General features: G+C 46.9%; 1 long non-coding RNA gene across 1 annotated transcript in view; it reads left to right on the top strand.

Annotated features, from left to right (window-relative positions):
* LOC142829249 (uncharacterized) overlaps positions 1–18631 on the top strand; it is a 37138-nt gene extending 18507 nt beyond the window's left edge. Inside the window, exon 3 of the long non-coding RNA XR_012903676.1 lies at positions 18443–18631. This is a non-coding gene — a long non-coding RNA (uncharacterized LOC142829249). The remainder of the gene's footprint in view (positions 1–18442) is intronic.
* Positions 18632–21216: the final 2585 nt, after the last annotated feature.

Here is a 21216-nt window from a genome sequence, read left to right as displayed (position 1 = left end):
TTTTAAGATCAGGTTAGACAAATTCCTGTTAGAGATGGTCTAGCTCAGGGGTGGGCAATAATTTGGGGAGGGGCACTCAAAGAATTTGGTAAGTGGTAAAGGGCCACACTCTTCTATGATATTAATGGAACGGGTACGCAGTCTAGGATGTAGGTTGGGCGCAGAAGGGAGCTTGGGGTAATGGACTGGGGTAAAGGAGGGGATGTGAGATCTGGGAGGGAGTTTGCATGAAGAGGGGGTTGTGACCTGAGACAAGAGACTGGGGTGTGGTAGGGGGTAGGGATGTTAAAACGTGTATATATATATATATATATATATATATATATATATATATATACAGGCAGTCCCCAGGTTACGTACAAGATAGGGACTATAGGTTTGTTCTTAATTTGAATTTGTATGTAAGTCGGAACTGGCTCCAGATTCAGCCGCTGCTGCTGAAACTGACCAGGGGCTGACTACAGGAAGGTGGAGGCAGAATTGCTCTGCCCCCAGCTTCCTGGAATCAGCCACTGATCAGTTTCAACAGCCGCTGAATCTCGCACCTGGGACAGAACAGCTGGGCTGCCAGGTAGGTCCCTGCAGGACCAACCCAGCAGCACCCCAGCTGCTCTACCCCAGGGTCCACAACAAAAGCCTGGTCTGCTGGGGGGGGGCTCAGAGGTGCGGGACCCCGCCGCTGCTGCGGCTTTGCTCCCCGTGTCCCTGGTCTGCTGGGGACCGTCTCCAGCAGACCAGGGACACCGGGAGCAAAGCGGCAGCGGCGGCGGAGTCCCGCGCCTCTGAGGCTTTGCCAGAGGAAAGCCTCCCCTCTGCCTCCCCGGCTTTGCTCCAGGTGTCCCTGGTCTGCTGGAGACGGTCCCCAGCAGAACAGGGGCACCCGGAGCAGCTTTTCTCGTCCCAGAGGTCGAGGTGGTGGGACTGCTGCGCTCTGGGCGTTCCCGCTGCCTGCGAGCTCCGGGGCGAGAAAGCCCCGTTCGTAAGTGCGGATCCGCGTAACTCGGGGACTGCCTATATATATGTATATATATATATATATATATATATAACTGCTGAAAATGTACACAAGGGGTGGGGGCAGGCAGTTCTGTGAGAGCTGGTAGGCACAGGGAGCTGTCTTAAAAGCCAGCGCCCCTCATGTACCGTCTCCCGTTTCTCTCCCCCACCCCCTGGGCTGCTGACTCTAATACACATTAACATCCCTAGTAAGGGTGCAGGGTGCAGGGTCCAGGAGGGAGTATTGGTGCAGGTCAGAATTCTGTCCTGGAGGGGGAATTGTAAGAGGGGGATGAAGGATCTAGGAGGGGGGTTGTGATCTGGGGCATGAGTGCAGGAGGGGATGCCGGGAATTGGGTTGTGATCAGAGGTAGGGGATTGGAGTACAAGGTCTGGGCATGTTATGACCTGGAGGAGAGGTGTAGCAGGGGTGCAGGGTCTGGGAGCAGGTATGGGTGCAGGAGCAGGGGTGCAGAGGGTTTTGGTTACATGGGGCAGGGATAGCTAGTGTATATTGGGGGCAGGCAAAATACAGCCTTTAGGACAAAGCCACCAGATCCAGCCCACAGGAGCCTCCGCCAGGTTCCCTGCCTGCCTCGCCCCTGCATGCTGCTCAGAGCAGCTCTCTGAATGCTTCCAGACCGAGGGGAGAGGGAAATCAGCTTTGTGTACCGACCCCACCCCCCAGCACAATCTTGCAGCTCCCATTGGCCGGTTTCCCGTGTACCCCATGTAACCCAAACCCTCTGCACTCCTACTCACTGGGCTCACTAACAGACTCCGGACTATCACTGTTCTAGCTCAATAATCCACTGAAATAATCCATTGTTCCATCTGAAATAACCCACTACACCCTGTTCATCTTCCCCAGGGATGAGAGGAGGTTGGATGCATTCCACCCGGACACTGATGGGCAGTCTGGCTTCCCTATAAAAACTGTCTGACTCCCTAGCTGCTGGGTGTGTGCAAAGTGATGGCTGCTGGGGCAGGAAGGCAGCCCTGTATCAAGTTGCTGGTGAAAGGCTTTTGTTTCCACTTGAATAATCTTTGCACGGTGGGGCCAAGTCTCCACATAACACACAGAGGGTATGTCTACACTACCCCGCTAGTTCGAACTAGGAGGGTAATGTAGGCATACCGCACTTGCAAATGAAGCCCGGGATTTGAATTTCCCGGGCTTCATTTGCATAAGTGGGGAGCCGCCATTTTTAAAACCCCGCTGGTTCGAACCCCGTGCAGCGCGGCTACACGGGGCTCGAACTAGGTAGTTCGGACTAGGCTTCCACGAGGTGTACCGGTAGTTCGGAATAGGAAGCCTAGTCCGAACTACCTAGTTCGAGCCCCGTGTAGCCGCGCTGCACGGGGTTCAAACCAGCGGGGTTTTAAAAATGGCGGCTCCCCGCTTATGCAAATGAAGCCCGGGAAATTCAAATCCCGGGCTTCATTTGCAAGTGCAGTATGCCTACATTACCCTCCTAGTTCGAACTAGTGGGGTAGTGTAGACATACCCAGAGTTGTTGAACTGCTTGGACAATGACGAAGGCCACAAGACTCTCACGGAATTGGTGATTTTTAAGAGACGCCCATACCAGGGCACTTGTCCAGGGCCCCATGTCATAGGGGGTCCTGCAAAGCTAAGTTATGGGAGGCAGAGCTTGGTGAGGGCTTCAGACCCATTTGAAGGAGTTCAGGCTTCACAGGATGCGGGCTTTAGCTTCCGCTCATCACAGCAGGACTTGTGCTTTGCCTCCAACCATTGATTCTTCCTGTTGTTGAAACTATATAAGGTGTAATAGGCCATTTAAAATTGGTGTACTGGGGTAGTGAAAACTGCATTCCTCTGTGTACATTTCCAGAATGTATTGTTCGTTGACCTTGCCTTGCCTGTGACTTCTAATAAAAATGCCCATGGCAAAATCATAGTCTTGACAATGTTTCATAAAAACCCCTCATGCCTAGATATAAAAAGTCTCTGGTTCTATAGGAAAGGGGTAGGCAATAATTTTTGACGAGGGGTGGGCACTCCAAGAATTTGTAAAGTGGTCAAGGCCACATTCTTCCATGATATTAATGGAGGAGGTGTGGGGGTCTGGGATGGAGGTTAAGTGCAGAAGAGAGCTTTGGGTAAGAGAGGGAGCTTGGGTGAAGGAGGTAGTTGTGACCTGAGGCACTGGACTGGGGTGCCGAGGGTTGGATTGTGAGCTAGAGCAGGGAAATGGGGTACTGGAGGTTGCAGGGGTTTGGGTTGTAAGCTAGGGCAGGAGGGGACTTGGGTTGTGAGCTGGGGCAGGAGATTGGGGTGCCAGATCTGGGAGGGGGTATGGGTGCAGGAGGGGGGCAGAGGATTTGTGTATGTGAGTTGGGGGCAGGAGTGGGGGGCAAAGAATTGGGGAGTGGAGGGGCAGACTCTGGCCATGGGACTTACCAGTCAGCAGCCCATTCCTGAATCAGTCTCCCTGCCTGCCCTGCCTCTATCCAGGCTGCAGCCATGTGCTCTGTGAATAACTACAAGCCCCTTGTGCTTCGTGGCTGCCTGTTATTGAACGGCAGCTCCCATGGGCCAGTTTTTGGCCAGAAGCCAGTCAATGGGATTGTGCTGGGAGTGGGAGCAACTCCTAAAGCTTTTCCCCCTCCCCTCCAGGCTCAGTTTTTAAAGTGAAACTGCCCCACAGCCGTGTTTCTGAATGGCATGTGGGTGGGGAGAGGCAAGTGGGGAGCCTGGGGCTTCCTGCAGCATCCACAGGCCAGATCCAGAGACTTGGCATGCTGTATCTGGCCCATGGGCCATATTTTGCTAATTACTGCTGTAGGACCATAATCAAAGGGCAAGATCCTGGCCCCCACTATGACCATTTGAGCACAAAAAAACTAGTTATACAGTCCCTAACAGGCCAACTGAGGGATCCCTCAACATGGGGGAATCTCTCGGAGCATAGAACCTTTCTAGCTAGCTCTGTGCATTGTGGCACCAGCTATGGGGGGCATGTCTATGTAGTGGGAGTCATGGCAAGAATGTGACGGCCATGATCTCTGGCAAACTGAGACTGGAATAATGACTCAGTGAAGGTTATTATCAGCCAGCACAAGTGAAACAGAGGGTCAAACTGGTCCTTGTAAGCCTGAGTACTTGGGGTGAGTGTGCGTGAGAATGTAAAACCACATTTCCTGCATGGCCACCCCGTGGGTTTTATGCTATGTGGAATCAATTGAACCCAAGATACATGAGTTTCTTTAACACTCCCTGAACAAACAAACTGCTATTTCTTTTTACCTCTAAGACATGGGAAAGGACAACCACATTCAATGTGGTAGCTGTAAGATAAACATCCGGGCTATATAATTTTCTGTTAATCCACTTGGTTACCACCGATTTACAAGTGTTTGGATAGATTTTAAAATGCCTCAGGCTGCTAATATTTGTTATTTATTTATGGCACAGAGTCAAGCAATTAACACTACCTAGGCTGCACTAATGCTTGTAGTAACTTTTCAGATATATTCACTTAGGGTACATTTACACCAAGGCACTATTTTGGGATACTTTTAGTGTCCTGAAATAGCTATTCCACATTTTTTTAAGAAGTCTGTTATTTCAAAATATAATGGGTTTGCTAGTCTGACATCCCTGTAAACCTCGTTCGAGGAATAAGGGACATTTTGGAATAGCGGTTTATTTCAAAATTTGGCACTGTGTAGACAGCGCCAAATTACGAAATAAGCTATTTCAAAATAAACTATGCAATTTGCATAGCTTATTCCAAGCTAAGGGTGCAGTGGAGATGCAACCTAAGAGAGGGAAGATAGCTGCAGGCTACTGAAATTTTCATTTTTTGACTTACTGCTTAGGCACGAGATCCTATCAGTTCATGTGATCTATTGGGTACCCTAGAGTGATAGATGGGCCATCTTGCAGTTTGTTGCAGAACAGGCTGTAATAGTCACTGAAATACTCAGGAACTGTTGGAGAAAATCACCCAAATGGGCAGCAGCTAAGTAAGGCCATGCGTACCCTGGGGAAATTTACAAAACTCCACTCCTGCAGTCCAGTAGGGTAGACGAGTCTCTGACGGCTTCTATTGTTTACATCATCCTATTAGTTAAATCTTCTGAAAATGTCCTGAGTGTAGACAGTTGAACAGCTGCAGAAAATGGCCTAAATTCTGCTGTCAGTTACCCTGTGCAATCCTACAGAAAGCAATATTTGTACATGCATTAGGCCTAGTGATTCTCAGGAGAGTCATCCCAGTAGAGCAGATGGTGATCCGGATCTGCAAGATATTTAGGCACCTAACCCCCATCTGGAGCACCATCTCTACTTTCCCTAAGAATTTCTGCCAAAGCAGGAGTAAGTAGCTTTAGTCTACCACTGGACCACGGTCACTGTAGACCACTGTGGAGATACGTTAATTCGGTGCACACCTCTTTCCCAGTTGGCACCACCCACACACTAGTTTACATCTTCCCACTCAGTAAAACTATCAGGCTACCTGTGTGCTTATACAATACTCATCATCTTCATATCTGAGCAACACTTGGTGCCATTGTCATCATTCTCCTGGCAGCCTTCAGTTAGCCCTGAGACAGATCAAACCACGAGCCTGGCTTCTTCTAGGTTCATCTCTTTCAAACAAAGGCTTCTCTAGTTTGCACTAGGGACTCAACTGCAAATGACTAGCCCTAGGAAGTGGAAGTATAAGGAGGCTGCAAAGCAACTTTTACCACCTTCTCACCTTGTGTCTTGGCTTCAATAAACTCAGCAGCATCTGAGGATCTAGCTTAATATACTGCCCAGACATGGTACCTCTTAGCTACAGAGACATTGCTGGAAAATATAGATACAGTTAATAAAAATAGAGAGAAGGTGAATTGGTAGTCCCCTCTATTCTGCCCTAGTTAAACTGTGTAGTTCCTTGCAATCACCAATCAGCAATTCTCTTCTATAGTGAAAGCATTTTGAATATTCTAAGAGGTCCCTTTGCCAATGTTAACAATGCACCTCACTGCAGACAGATGATCAAGACAGCTCTGATCAAGCCTTTGGCACAACTCCTATCCAACAAGAATGACAGAAAACAAAACCATGAGAGAAATGGCTAGGAAGGGCTTCAAGGAACAGATCAAGACAAAGTCTGATCAGATATGACTTTATCGTTTGGATGTTTCTGAGTGATTCATTTATGCAGCTTGCAGTAAAATTGTTCATGGTTTTACTGCTTTGCTGTACTTTTCCACCAAAATATTGGAAGTAACCTTGAACAATGTTCTCAGTTGCTACCAGACTAGAAATAAAAGAAGAAACAAGACAATGCTTGATATACTTTCCTGATTATAAAAAACATAGGGGAGCTCCTCCATTAGTGTTATTTCATGGACTTCCCTTTTGGTCTCCTAGAACATGTCTACACTGGGGAGTTATTCCAAAATAACTCCTCCTATTTCGAAATAACAAGGTGAGCATCCACACTACCACACCTATTATTTTGAAATAATGGGCTGGTTATTTCAAAATAATAACTCCTGCTTGTGAAAAGGAATAAACTCATTTTGAAACATATTTTGGGAGCTGTTATTTGGATATAGCCCCAGTGTTCCCTGGCACAGGACCACTTGTTCCTATTTGGTAATAGGAAGGTAGGCAACATTGGCAAGAAAAGGAGTGTCACCAATACCATTACTGACACACCGGCCCAATATTTTTTTGCAATTTCCACTCATTGCTTTGGATATTTTCTACCATGTTTGTGACAGTAGCTACTAGGGATCATTTTTTTCTCACTGTTGGGGTATGTCTACACTAGAAAGTTAGTTCGAACTAACGGACGTTAGTTCGAACTAACTTTCCTATGCGCTACACTAGCGCTCCGTTAGTTCGAACTTAATTCGAACTAACGGAGCGCTTAGTTCGAACTAGGTAAACCTCATTTCACGAGGACTAACGCCTAGTTCGAACTAGCTAGTTCGAACTAAGGGCTGTGTAGCCCTTTAGTTCGAACTAGTGGGAGGCTAAGGCTTCCCAGGTTTCCCTGGTGGCCACTCTGGCCAACACCAGGGAAACTCTATTGCCCCCCTCCCGGCCCCGGAGCCCTTAAAGGGCCACGGGCTGGCTACTCACTTTGTGCCAGTTGCAAGGCTGCAAGCACCCGTGCCTGCACAGCCTGCACCTGCCACACTATGAGCCAGCCATCCGAGGGCTCCCAGCCCTCCACTGCTCCCCACGACCAGCCTGGCGGCTCCCGGGAGCCTGCCCGGGGGCGCAAAAGGCGGGCGCCCGCCTGGTCAAGTGCGGAGATCGTGGACCTCATCGAGGTTTGGGGGGAAGCCTCAAATGTCCACGATCTCCGCACTAGCCACCGGAACGCGGCCGTCTATGGACGCATGGCTGCCAGCCTGGCCGCCAGGGGCCACCAGCGCAGCCGGGAGCAGGTGCGCTGCAAGATTAAAGACTTGCGGCAGTCCTACTCCCGGGCCTGCCTGCCAGGGGCTGACCCGGAGGCCTGCCCCCACTTCCATGCCCTGGACCGCATCCTGGGGCCTCATGCCGTCCCTGCCCCCCGGGACGTGATTGACCCCGGGGCAGAGGGACCGCTCCTGGACACCGAGGAGGAGGAAGAGGGCTCTGAGAGCCAGGAGCCTGCCGCCAGCCTTCCCAGGACCCGGGACCCCCGAGGCACCCCACAGAGCCGCTCGCCTGCATCATCAGAGGCCGGGGAGGCGTCCACCTGTGAGTACCCTCGTGTTCCCCTTATGTGTACGGGGGGCTGGGGCGAGAGGGAGCCCCGGGACCGTGCGCCTGGGCCTTGCCCACTACGGAGCAGCAGCTGGGGATCCTGCAGGGGCCCTGGCCTTGCAGAGGGGAGCTGGGTTTCACACACCTGGGCCCCTGGGGTAATTGACCGCTGGTCTTCTTGCACCACAGCTGCAGCACCGGGGCCTGCAGGGCGCACCACCCCGCCTGCAGCAGCCGCCCGCGCCCGGGCAAGCAGGACAGCCAGGAACCAGGAGGACTACCAGAGGCGGCATCTCCGGTTCCTGGACCGACAGCTCCGTCTCCAGGACCACTGGGTCCAGGAGGACCTCAGGCTGCGCCAGAGGAGTCTGGAGGCCCTGGAGGAGCAGGGCCGTGCCCTGCGAGGCCACCTCCAGAGCCTGCTCGACCGCTTCCCATTTCCTCCTCCCCCTGCTCCCCCTCTTGCTCCCCCTCTTGCTCCCCCTGCTCCCCCTCTTGCTCCCCCTCTTGCTCCCCCTGCTCCCCCTGCTCCCCCTCTTGCTCCCCCTCTTGCTCCCCCTCTTGCTCCCCCTGCTCCTCCTGCTCCTCCTGCTTCCGCTCCTGCTTCCTCCACACCCCCTGTCCTCTCTGCCCCCCCCTCCACAACCATTCCCCACCGACGCCCCCGGACCCGCAGTGTGGCGAGACGGGAGAGGCACCCAGACTCCCACCCCTGAGCTTTCCTTTCCCTTCCTCCCTTCCCTCCCCTCCCCTTCCAGCTCCCTCGTCCCAGGTTTCCCCCTCCCTTCTCCCACCTTCATTCCTCCCTCCCCCACCCCAGTTCTGTGAAATAAACAGACGTTTTTGTTGGAAAAACAGGTGTCTTTATTTGACAGTAGGTAGGGAGGGGAAAGGGGAAGGGGGGGGTAGGGTGGAAGAAGGCCCCGGTGGGGCATGCAGGGAGAGGTCAGTCCTCCTCCTCCTCCACCTGGAAGCTCTCCCGCAGGGCTTCCCGGATCCGGATGGCCCCCCGCTGGGCTTCCCGGACGGCGGCGGTGCGGGGCTGACCGTAGTGTCCAGCCATGCGGTCAGCCTCAGCCATCCAGGCTGGCAAGAAAGCCTCCCCCTTCCGCTCACACAAATTGTGGAGCACACAACATGCCGCCACCACGGGAGGGATGTTGTGCTCGGCCAGGTCCAGACGGGTGAGGAGGCATCGAAAGCGGGCTTTCAGTCGCCCGAAGGCCCCCTCCACCACGATGCGGGCCCTGCTCAGCCTGTTATTGAAGGCCTGGCGGGAGGGATTGAGGTGTCCCGTGTAGGGCTTCATGAGCCAGGGCTGCAGTGGGTAGGCGGCATCCCCCACCAGGCAGACGGGCATGTCCACGTCCCCGACCCTGATGTGGCGGTCGGGGAAGAAGGTCCCGTCCTGCAGCCGCTGGCACACGGAGGAGTTCCGGTACACCCGGGCGTCGTGTGCTTTGCCGGACCAGCCCACATTTATGTCCGTCAACTGTCCCCGGTGGTCACATACGGCCTGCAGGATGACGGAGAAGTACCCCTTGCGGTTCACGTACCGGGACGCCTGGTGTTCCGGGGCACGGATGGGGATGTGCGTCCCGTCGATGGCCCCCCCGCAGTTGGGGAAGCCGAGGGCGCCGAATCCCCGGATGACGGCATCCGGGTCGGCGAGGCGGACCACCCTGCGGAGCAGCACCCGGTTGATGGCCTTGACCACCTGCGGAGAGAGACACAGCAAAGCGTCAATCAGTGGGGCGCCCGGGTGGCTGGGAGCGTGCGTGCCCTGGCAGTGCCCCGCGCCCCACTCCCGGAAGCAACCCCCCTGGCGGCGTGTAGTACGGCCGGGACAGCCCGACCCCTCCGGTGCGGGGCGCTTTCGCCTCCTCCCTCCCCCCCCTTTGTCCCTGGGGCGGCCCATCCCCTCCTCGCAGCCCCCCTCCCCCCCGGCTCGGTGGCCGACGAGCGCCGTACCTGCATGAGCACTGCTCCGACAGTGGATCTCCCCACGCCGAACTGGTTCCCGACGGATCGGTAGCTGTCCGGCGTGGAGAGCTTCCAGAGGGCGATGGCCACCCGCTTCTGGAGGGGGATGGCGGGCCTCATGCGAGTGTCCCTTCTTTGCAGGGCAGGGGCGAGCCACTCGCAGAGCTCCAGGAAGGTGTCCCTCCTCATCCTAAAGTTCTGGGTCCACTGTCGGTCGTCCCAGCGCTCCAGGACGATGCGGTCCCACCAGTCGCTGCTGGTGTCCAGACGCCAGATGCGGCGGGGCACGCCGGTGCCGGGGCGCCGCCGCGGCTCCTCCACGGCCCCCAGGGCGGCCAGGCGGAGAGGCAGGGGGCTGACGTTCCCCAGGTGGTGCCAGGCAGCCTCGAGCCATTGCTGGCAGGCTTGCAGCAGCAAGTCCAGAACGTGCACCAGAAGGTGCAGGGCGAGCCGTGGCTCCATGTTGCCACCTGCGGCGGCCCCCCCGAAGGGAAGCACCGACACAGACGGGCACAGAGACCGACGCTTTGCTGTCCCTCGGCGAGGTTGGCAAGCAAGCAGGAAAAGCTGAGAACCGGCTGTCCAGGGGGGGTCCCTTTAAGCACGAGCCTCAGATAGCCTCAGACAGCAGCCACACAAAGCAACTGCTGACCTGATGCCCTGCCAGAACCGGTTTCAGCTGCCCTTAAATGCCCCCCTGCGTCCAATCAGTGTGGACGCGCTAGTTCGAACTAGCAAAACGCTAGTTCGAACTAGTTTTTAGTTCTAGATGCGCTAGTTCGAACTAGCTTAGTTCGAATTAACTAATTCGAACTAAGTTAGTTCGAACTAGCGCTGTAGTGTAGACGTACCCTTGCTTATTTGAAAACAACACACAATATTTGAAAAGTTACAACTGTAAAAACTGCTTTCAGGACTGTGAAGCTCAGGCTACGTCTACACTACAAGGTTTTTGCACAAACCAGATGTTTTTCCATGGACTTCCCTTTTGGTTTCCCAGGACATGTCAACACTGCGGAGTTATTTCGAAATAATGAGCATCCACACCTCAAGCGCATTTTTGGGCAAGAAAATTTACAGTCAATCAACAGAACAGAGGGCTTTTTGTGGTGTAGGTATACCTCCTACAAGGCATACCTCCTTTTTGCACTACAACTCTTGTGCAAAAAGGCATGGGTGGACACTCCACAGGGGTTTTGTGCACAAAAAGAGCCTATCCGAAAAAGCACAGGTGCTCTGATGGCCATTCTGTGAATGGGTATCAGAGCTTTCTTGCGCAAGAGCGTCTGTGCAGTGTGGACTCTTGCGCAAAAGCACATCGCAAAAGCGATATACTTTGAGGTGTGGACGCACTTTTATGCAAGAAGTTTTTGCGCGAGAACTCTTCCGCAAAAGACTTCTTGAGAAAAACCCTGCAGTGTAAATGTAGCCAGAGATATCTACTGTGTTCATGATGTGTTAGAATGTAAACTTAGAAAAATTATTATTCATTGATTTTTAATGTTAAATGTAGGAGCAAAAGTAATGCAATTATCAATACCCACACAGAATTACTTTTTAAAGGTAAAACTAAGGTTGAAGGTGCATATCATGGTTTCAATCCACATGACCATTCAAGAACATTAGACTTCAAAATTCTTTGATTTAGCAATGTTTGAAGCTTTTTTAGGGTTCAAGTTGCACTTCTTAGAGACAGCACCTAAAATACTTCTGTCCTGTTAGAGATGCCTGCCTAAGCCTACCAGTGGCCCAGCTGAGCAGATGGCATGATAGCAATATATACCACCAAACATCGGTTTTATTAATGTTTCATATGTATATATCTTCAATACTTACGTCAGATGATATCACACCACATTAACTTTTGTTCTTTTCATTAAATTGCTTTTGTTGTATGACAATTATGGGTCAGATCCTGAGGTGGCGAAACTGGAGCAGCCCTCAGCTGGCTCTCTATATGGAGAAAAGTAGCTTTGTGTCTAATGAAACTGACACAATTTTATGTTACTTGGAATCATAGGTCCCAATCTTGTTTAGTTCTACTATAATTAGGAATTTGAAAAATTCTTGTACAGTTCTATGTAAAGAAAGCTGTGAAGCAAGCCAATCACTGCATGATTAAAATCAACACATTCTAGTTTGTCTGCTTACTAGTGAAACGAAGCTGTCAGTTATGGATGGTTAGGGCTTTATGTTTTATTGTTTTCCTTGGGGCATTGCTGTGAGGGCTGAATGATTTGTGGGCCTTGTTTGAGAAGTGCAATATTCACTCAGTGTTTTCAATTTTATAAGTGTTTGTAATCCTAATATACATGAAAGATGACATGTAGAGTTAGAAATTTTCTAACAGAACATCTTTCAGTGAGGAAATGTGGCTTCATCAAAAGCAGAACATTCTGAGAAAATGTGTCTATTTTGATGAAAGGTAATGTCAAAAGAAAATTTGGGGGAAATGGAAAAGAAGTGAGATCAAAAAGGTAAAAACACTTTCAGAATGCAACAATGTTCTATTATAAAATGACTTTTCAATTCAAAATTTAAATTATTTGTTAAATACAAAAATCTTAAAATAGATAAAATCAGAATGAAATGTTTTTATTTTATTTAAAAAAAAAAACCTTTCAACCAACCCAACGCTAATGTTGCTGGATATTTGTTTTGTGAGAAATTTCAAGCTGTGTTTTGCCTTGTTTCTTCTGCTCACCGGGGGGGAGGAGGGGGAGGGGAGGGAGAAGTAATTTCAGAATCATGGATTTCCCACAAAATGAAAAATCCAGTTCTTGCCAGCTCCAGTGCCATGTACCCAAATGACCTATATGTGCCAACAATTTTATATGAGCAGTGCTTTGGGGCTGGGATGCTTGTTTTTTAAATGGTCAAAGCATGGTTGAGTTAAGGAATTCTGGGGGCTCTGCCGTCTGGGATGGTAGGGATGATGCATTGGCATATGAACGTCCAGTGGTTGATCAGACTGGGAAACACAAGAAGTCTGACAGGTGGACAAAGTGAGGAAACCCTAGTACTTTTTCTTAACTCCTATTCCTGACCCACTGAGATGCTCCGAGCACCACTAAGATCATTGCGCCTGTGATGGAAGAAGATAATAAGACATGGGGATAAACAGCGAGGAGATGTAAAGAGAGGGATTATGGGGGGAGGGTAGACATGAAGACACAGTGACAATCTCCTCCCCGGGTCTATCCCTGCTTTGCCTTTTAAATCCTCCTTTGGTTGTACAGAGGAATCCTAATCCCCACATCTTGCTCCTTCATCCCCATCATGCCTTCTGGCACAGGAGAAATGCTCTGTTTTTTTGCAGCTTTGGTGCCTTCTGCACTCCTGAGGTGGGAAAGAATAGAATTGGCCCTGTCATTCATATGGCTCCTCCAGCTCCAGACAAAGAAACAAGGGCATCTAGATTCTACCATCAATTCTGAATGGTCTGGTCTACGTAATTAACATAGCTGGAGTTGCGTAGTCGACTTTTCCTGTTAGTGTACACCAGGCCAAAGGGATAACACTTACTTGTAATGCAATGAGATAAGGCACCACAGAGCTTTGCACTGACGGCTCCAGTTTCTCTGGTGCTTTATGGAGGGTATCAGAAGCTATCAGCACTTATCTAACATTTATCTCAGACATCCTTGAAGTACCAACTATCAAAGGAAACTTATTTGTAAAGAATAATTACCACCTTTCTTAACCAGTTCTCTCTTGAGAGCCACTGAATTTTAAATGGAAAATAAAGAGTGGTCTGTGGCTCCAAGTCTTATCTGGAGTCCCCACAAATGTATATTTGGGAAACTACAGGTGAGTGTAGTTTCCCAAATCCAAACTTATTAAATAGAAGCATTCACAAGAGCCAGCACTTAAACAAACTGATAAAAGCCCATTCACACTAACAGTAACACAGATGCATTTGACCTAACATGTTTGTTGATAGCCACAGGACAGCTAAGAAATTAGATTACATGCCTCGGGTGCATTATGGTTCCATTATTGAGAGTCATATGGAGATAACTTGGCCTAGTGATATTCTAATAACACTTGGAACTAAAGTTGCTTGGGATTTTTTTTAATCAGATGGTTTTCCATTGGAGAATACTGACTCCTTGGAAGTGAAATTTCCTGTGGGAACATGTCCGTTTCCACAGTTTTGTTGTTTCAGGAAAAAAAAACATTGGAAAAGAAGTTGTGAAAATGTTGAAATGTTTTCTTTGGACATTTTTGGACAGAGAATATTTTGAGTTTCTGTTCAAAATTTCCTTTTGTTTTTAAATATACAGTATTTTACATTGAAAAATACTGGAAAATTGCAAGGTTGATGTAGAAACAGAATGCTTCAAAACAAAACATTGCAAGTGAACAGAACAATTTTTTAGAAGTGTCGGTTTACAGAAAGTGTCAAGATTTTTTAATTTTTTTACAAGGGATTGTAATCTAGTTCCTGAAAAGTTTTATTTATAATCTCTTGATCTTGATCAGAAATGTGGAAGAATTCTCACAAATGTATTAAATTTTGAATGGTTGTCAGGGCCCCTAGGCACTGAGACCAGGAGAGGATGACTGGACTTGCCTTCAAACCAGTCCCTAGGCTTTGACACTATTAGAAGAGTGCTAGGTGATGGGACACCTGCATGAGACCTGCCATCTCTGTCCAGAAGCAGGTTGCCATCACACTTTGGAAGCCTACCATGCCAGAGAGGTACCGCTCCGTCAGGAACCAGTTAGTCAGAGGGAGATCAACAGCCGGGGCTGTGCACATGCAGGCTTAACTCTCTTAGGGTACGTCTACACTGCATCCCTAGTTCGAACTAGGGATGCAAATGGAGACAATCGAAGTAGTTAATGAAGCGGGGATTTAAATATCCCGCGCTCCATTAACATGATCTCGCCAGCGCACTAGTTCGAATCACAGCTGATTCGAACCAGGAAGTGCGCGCCGGGACGCATTAGTTCGGACTAAAACCCTTAGTCCGAACTAATGTTACTCCTCAAAAAATGCACTTGTCTAGGGAAACTAATATAAATGACTTCACATAAGGTGAGCCAGAATAAAAGAATTGTGAAGCTTCCTTGATAGTGGCGTCAACAGTGTGCATTTGTCAGGAAAGTAAATATTACTGTGGTCAATAAACTTGCGACACTCACTGACTGAATCTCTCTACTTCCTTTGTGCCCCATGAAGAATTTAGTCTTTCATTCACTTTTCCCCCTACTAGGAATAGAAGGAGGCTACTTGACATAAAAAGCTAGACAGAGTTCAACTAGTTCAACTTGTCAAAGGCAGACCATTGGACGCCTCATGGTTCACTGTCAGAAAATAAACATTGCTCTATGATCTTAAGCAGAGCAAACATTTCCCAAGATGACAGTAGGGAAATCTTTTTCTCCCTATCTAATCAGATTTCCCAAAACTGAAAATAGAAAAATCTTTCCCACACAAAAAAAATTGTAAAAAATCAGAAATTTAGTAGAAATGTAGCTTACCTAATTCCATCTCCTCTCTCAGCAGACAGGTCCTATCTCTCAGGCTTCAGGTACTTATTTTTGTCTTTTTCATGTTAAGTACTTTATGCTCTTCCTACAGTCCTAAGGCCAAATCCAGCTTAGATACATCACTTCATACTGTCTGACTAGCTGTATGTCCCATTCTTTAAACAAGTGTTTCTGGATTCTGAGGATTCTTTATGCAAGGGAAAAACATATGATCTTCAACCTCCATTGTCGGCTCTGCCTTATTGTTTATCTTCAAATCCAGTTCAAACCAATTCCTTGGTTTTCCAAACTTTCAGGAGCTCATCCAGCTCTTCCTCTCTGATCTACTCCCTGATGAGCATGCAGCTCCTCCAAACTTAGCCGTACCACACAACTCTCCAGAGTTGGAAGGGAAGGGAATATTTTTTCACTAGTTCTGATCCAACTCTCATACTTTCTTCTTGTCTTACTTCAAGCCACTACACATTTCAGACCAGAAGCTCAGCTAATGCAAATCACTGTCATGCCACTGACATCAAATCTCACCTTAAAACCAGCCTTGTTACTTTAAACTGAAATAAGGCATGCATGGACATTAATTTAGCTTAAAGAAAATGTTTTCTTGAAATGAGACTGAAAGCCAATTCAACATATTGTAAACAATGTTGTTTATATCCCCTTTAGTTGTTTTTTCCCCCACACTTCACGTTTTCGCTTACTCATAGTAATTACAAACATCCTTTGTTGTGATGGTTTAATTAGATCTGGAGATGTTTCCTTCTAAGAATTGTATTTGTGAAAGGAAAAACCAGTTGATTCACATAAGTGACCCTTACAAATGTGCTCCTTACAAAACCAGGAAGGGAATCAGATCTCTAATATGACGTATATCACATGGTGAAACACTACTGCATGTCATGTCACTTGGTTACATGATCTGACACTGCCCCAGGAGGGAAAATGCACATTTGGGTACAATACTCATATAGGACTAGACTCTCCTTTTGCTTGGGAGTCTGGATGGATTAGTCATGTCAGGAGCAACAGAGGAAAATAATTGTTTCTCAAAAAGCAGAATTCCCTTCCTATTTCCCCAGGTCCATACCTACTTGCCTGAGCTATACTATCTGGGGCTTTATGGCTCACTGTTCGACTGGAAACGTAGCACCCACTTACTCCTAGCTCCAGGTTGCCCATGCAGGAAAACAGGGGTGTGTGTATTCATGAACAGCCATCCAGACAAAGGTTTAATCAATAATTGTTTATTAAACAATAATTTTTATTAAAATGATGGTCAATCCAACTCAGTTTTCAGGTAGTAACATTTTAAAGTTTTTAAATACAGTAGTATGATCCAAATGAGTATCAGAGAGATCCATGTGGGAATTTCCTCCAGTGTTGTGGGCATGCTCAAATTCAGCAATAGACAGTGAATATTTCCACAGATATACAGTGACACTAAAGTTCTGTCCACATCCCAGAAGTGCAGAGGGCCCAAAATACAGGAACTCCTGGTTCTGCCATGAAGTGAAAGAGATCAATGTTATAAGGGAGAATGATGGTGGAAATCTAAAGCCCTCGGGGAACAGAGCAGTGTTCTGCTCACTCCCCATCCAAGTACCCAGAAAGGAGGAATTGAGAATGGTATCAAAGAGATGGGACCAGTGACTACATGGCTTCATGGTGGAGACCCAGACATAGAGAACTAGACACACAAGGGCGGTCGAATTTCTTCTACTCCTGTGCTGGCCATCTTTCCAGTTTGGGAGCCATGCACACCATTCCAAAAGTTCATGAGATCACAAATAGGTAGTGTTGTTTAACATTTTGAACTATGATATTGTATGGTTCGTGACACAACTCAAGGGTCAAATAAAGCCCTTGGGTCTTTTAGACTTTTTCTATAGCAAAACTATAAGATAAACCAAATGTTTCCAGTTTGAAAACAGTGGATTTACATTAATTTACATCAAGTGAAGACTTAGCCCAGTGGTTGGGCCAGATCCTTCCACCCTATCTGTCCAATCATCTTTACTTTAGACATCACCATAATAACTTGGCACAAAATTAAGAACATGCACTTTACAATGTCCTAGAAGGACTACAGTATTGCCCCCCCCCCCCCCACCTTCAGAACAGTTGTAGTCCATTGACTGCCTTTCTTTGGGGGATAGCTACCAATGAGAAGTGGGGGAAAGTAGTCAATGGGGATTTTGTTCATTACTGACTACTGGTCAGAACCCAGCATTTGATAGTCTATTTTATAGTTGTGTGATGGGCTGCATACCCCCAAATTCTAAATGGCAAGGTTAGCTTACATAGATTTCCCAACTCAAAACACTTGGTATAATGTCTGGTTGGATAATCTAGTTGTGAAAATTCCACAGTAGCATGCAGTTATCAGATCATCATTAAACCCATTCTGATCTTACTCCTTTCATTGCACTACGAGACTCTTTATAGGTCTATCCAAAGGAAAAATAGGAAATACTGAGGCTATGTCTACAGTACACTGCACATTAATTTCAAAATAAGCTATTCCAGAACAGTTATTTTGAAATAAGTTATTTCAAAATAGCACGTTTACTCTACAGGGAAGCCTCAAATCTAGTCTGAGGCAGGCTTCCCTAACGTAGACGTGCTATCTCGATTTAGAGCCTCAGGAAACACGGAGAAGGATGGCCCTAGTGAGGTGCTATTTCAAAATAGCAGCAGTGGACTATCTACACATTCCTTATTCCAAAATAGCTATTTTGGAATAGGCATTATTCTTCATAGAATTATGTTTACAGATTTCAGAATAAGCCACCCGTTATTTTGAGCTTATTTTCTGTTATCCTGAAATAACTTTGCTGTGTAGACATACCCTGAGTGAGACAAAAGCAAGTCTGATGTGCTGTCTGAAATTAAGGATGAAGAAAACTGTAGTGTGTGGGTAGTGGCTCATTTATAGTGTTTGTGTTGAAAATGAAAGTAGGGATATTGTGTGATAGCAAAGGTGCTGTAAGAATTTGGCCTGTAATAACAGATTTATTTCTACAAACAAGAAAAATAAACCTATAAATAGAGAAATAGCATCAAACATCCATTGAATTGTTTGAAAAACAGGTATACTTTTTTCAATATGAATGAAACATGCTATATAAGTGATGTGTAAAGCCCTAATGTAATGTCTGGCTAAAACCAATAAACAAAACCTGTTAGTTATGGCAACTAATGATGTTCCTTTTCTTTTGCTTTCTTTTTTCTTTTTTAAAGCTCTAGTGGCGTCACATTCAGTCTCCTTCCTCAATCTGTTCTGAGGATGGTTTCAAATCAATTGAACCTTGAACACCTGGAAAAAGCGTCATCTGACAAGAGGAGGGTGGCCATGTCTGTTGCCTCCACCCAGTAGCTCTGATGGAGCATTAAAATCTGCTATTGCTTCTGGATAATGTACCTTTACTTTCAGCTCAAGCCTGAGTTTTAACTTTATTAAGGTTTAAAGTCCTCAGTTCTAACCCTCATCTTTAAAGTATTTTACAAACATTAACTAAGGGTATGTCTACACTAGCCCCCTAGTTCCTATTGCAGGAGGAATAACAGGTAGTTCGATTTAGGGCTTTAATTTGAAAAACCGGGTCCCTGCCACATATAGACACGGGCAGTTAGTCCGGACTTGTAAATTTCAAAAATGGCGACCGGCCAGGAAGATGAAAATCAAGCGCGGGATATTTAAATCTTGGGCTTGATTTGCAACTTCGAATGCCTACATTAGCCTCCCTACTTTGAACTAGGGGGCTAGTGTAGACATACCCTAATTTTCATAACACCCTTGTGAGGTAGGTAAGTGAACGTCACTAGGCCCATTTGACATACAGGGAGGGTTAGTGACTTCAGCTGTGTAGCATCACTTCAGAGATACACTATTTTACACTTTGAACTTTCCCAGAGAAAGCTGAAAGGACTTGCCCAAAGTCACATAGCAAACCAGTGGCAAAGCCAGGACTAGCACTCAGGAGTTACAAAAACTCCCAATGTCTTATTCTAATGTGACCTATTTAGCTGGTCTAGCTAGATTTTAATATTGCACTTATCAGCGTGGTATCTGATCATTGTTTTGGTCTCTCTTTTTCTCATTGCCTAGCTGGCACTACTGGCTCCTCTGCCTTCACACTGTCAAATAAATCTCATATTCTGTTGTTATTTTCATGGAGTGTTCTATCGTTTTCTAGGTACGGAGGTTTTGGATGAAGCAGTCTGTAAATATTGCTGGCACACCGCCCTGCGATAACAACTCATAATCCTAACAGCAAAACCAAATGTAGAAGCAGGTGTGGTAGATTTTGATAAGGCATGTTTCACACTACAATGTGTTTTATTGGAATTTCTGTTTTGGTTGCATGTTGCTAGGCATCACAGAGCCAAACTGTTCTCAACTTGTGACCTCTGGGTTCCCCAAGAAAACTTTACGGGATTGTTACTTCTGTCATTTTTCAAGGACTGATACTTCCTGTTTGCTCTAACTCAATCCACACCATTTTTAGGGATTCCAAAGGCTTTCTTAACCGTATCTAAAACAATAACAACACCTCCAACACCTCTGCACTCTACATGGCTGCTTCATGACTCCCTTTGTCAGGTTTTATCTTCATATAAATTCAGCAATGTGGAGGACATGGGACTCCAACATCTGATGGGGTAGCAAAGCAACAAGAGGATGAATCAAATTGCTAAGTACATTACATTGTACTGCAGACACTAACCATGAGAAGATTTTTGTTCTAACAAATAGAAAACCCTTTTCCCAAAGAGCGGAATTATGGTGCACCAATAAAAATGGTGGGTATCTCCACCTTTTTAACTAAAGTACATTTATTTTGACTTTGTCATCTCAAATCTATCCTTATTACAGAATGATTTTAGCTGCCATGTTTAGAGCTAGACCCAGATTTCAACTTTGCTAAAGTTTGTTGGGATAGTGGTTCTGCAATTTTGGTTGGGTGCATCACAGAAAGTGGACTTCATCATAGAAATTAGATCCATATCAGCTTTCTCCCTCCCTCAAATCTGGATCTGGCATGAGTCAATCTGTAATCAAGAAACATAGTTGTTGCAGAAGTGTGGAGTTTACTGCATGGAATTACCTATAAGAGGATCTCGGAAATCACATCTGACCCAGTATATGAAAAAGTAAGAGAGCTAACTGTTGAGTGGTATAATTAGTAATGACTTGCCTTTAATACTGCACCTGTGGCATCTGAGCCGTGGGCAAGCTATATTCCTGATCCTGCTTGCAGACTTGTTACTATAATAAGTCTATGCAAAAGAAAAAAAGGCTCTGAGATATCATTAGCATTGTGCTATCTAAAGAGATGGCACCATTTTTATATGGCATGAGAAGGAGTATGTAAAGCTGCAAGTATATAGTCAAGATATAGAGAGATTGAAAAATGTGGTTACCAAGTACTAAAATACAGATTAGTAGACAGTGCACCTTTCGGCACGGCATAAACCACCTGTTCCTTCTACGTGAAAGAAGTTTGATAAGGAAATAAAACAAAATAAAAATCACCCATTGTCTGAATGAAACACATTCTGAATTGCACAGGATAACATATGAGTTTGGTTCCTTCAGGTGTCAGCAGTATCCTAATACACAGCTCTTAGGCTACATCTACAGTGCAGACATTTTGTGCAAAAGTGGCCCTTTTTATGCAAAAACTCATGAAGCGTCCACACCTCAAGTGGGTTTTTGCACAAGAAAATGTACAGTGAATTGACAGAACAAAGGGGTTTTTGCAGTATAGGTATTCCTCTTTCTACGAGAAATAACTCCTTTTTGAGCAAGAGCTCTTGCGCAAAAAGGTGTGTGTGGACAGGAAACGGAGCGGGAGTTGCGCAAAAAAAACCTATCGAAAGAAGTACAGATGCCCTGGTGGCCATTCTGTTAATGGCAATCAGCGCTTTCTTGCGAGAAAGCATCCATGCAGTCTGGATACTCTCTTGCGCAACAGCGCATCACTTTTCCGATGCGCTTTTGCAGTGTGGAT

Source organism: Pelodiscus sinensis, chromosome 4 (genome assembly GCF_049634645.1).
Source record: "Pelodiscus sinensis isolate JC-2024 chromosome 4, ASM4963464v1, whole genome shotgun sequence".
NCBI lineage: Eukaryota > Metazoa > Chordata > Testudines > Trionychidae > Pelodiscus > Pelodiscus sinensis.
This window is presented reverse-complemented; position numbering and strand designations above follow the sequence as displayed.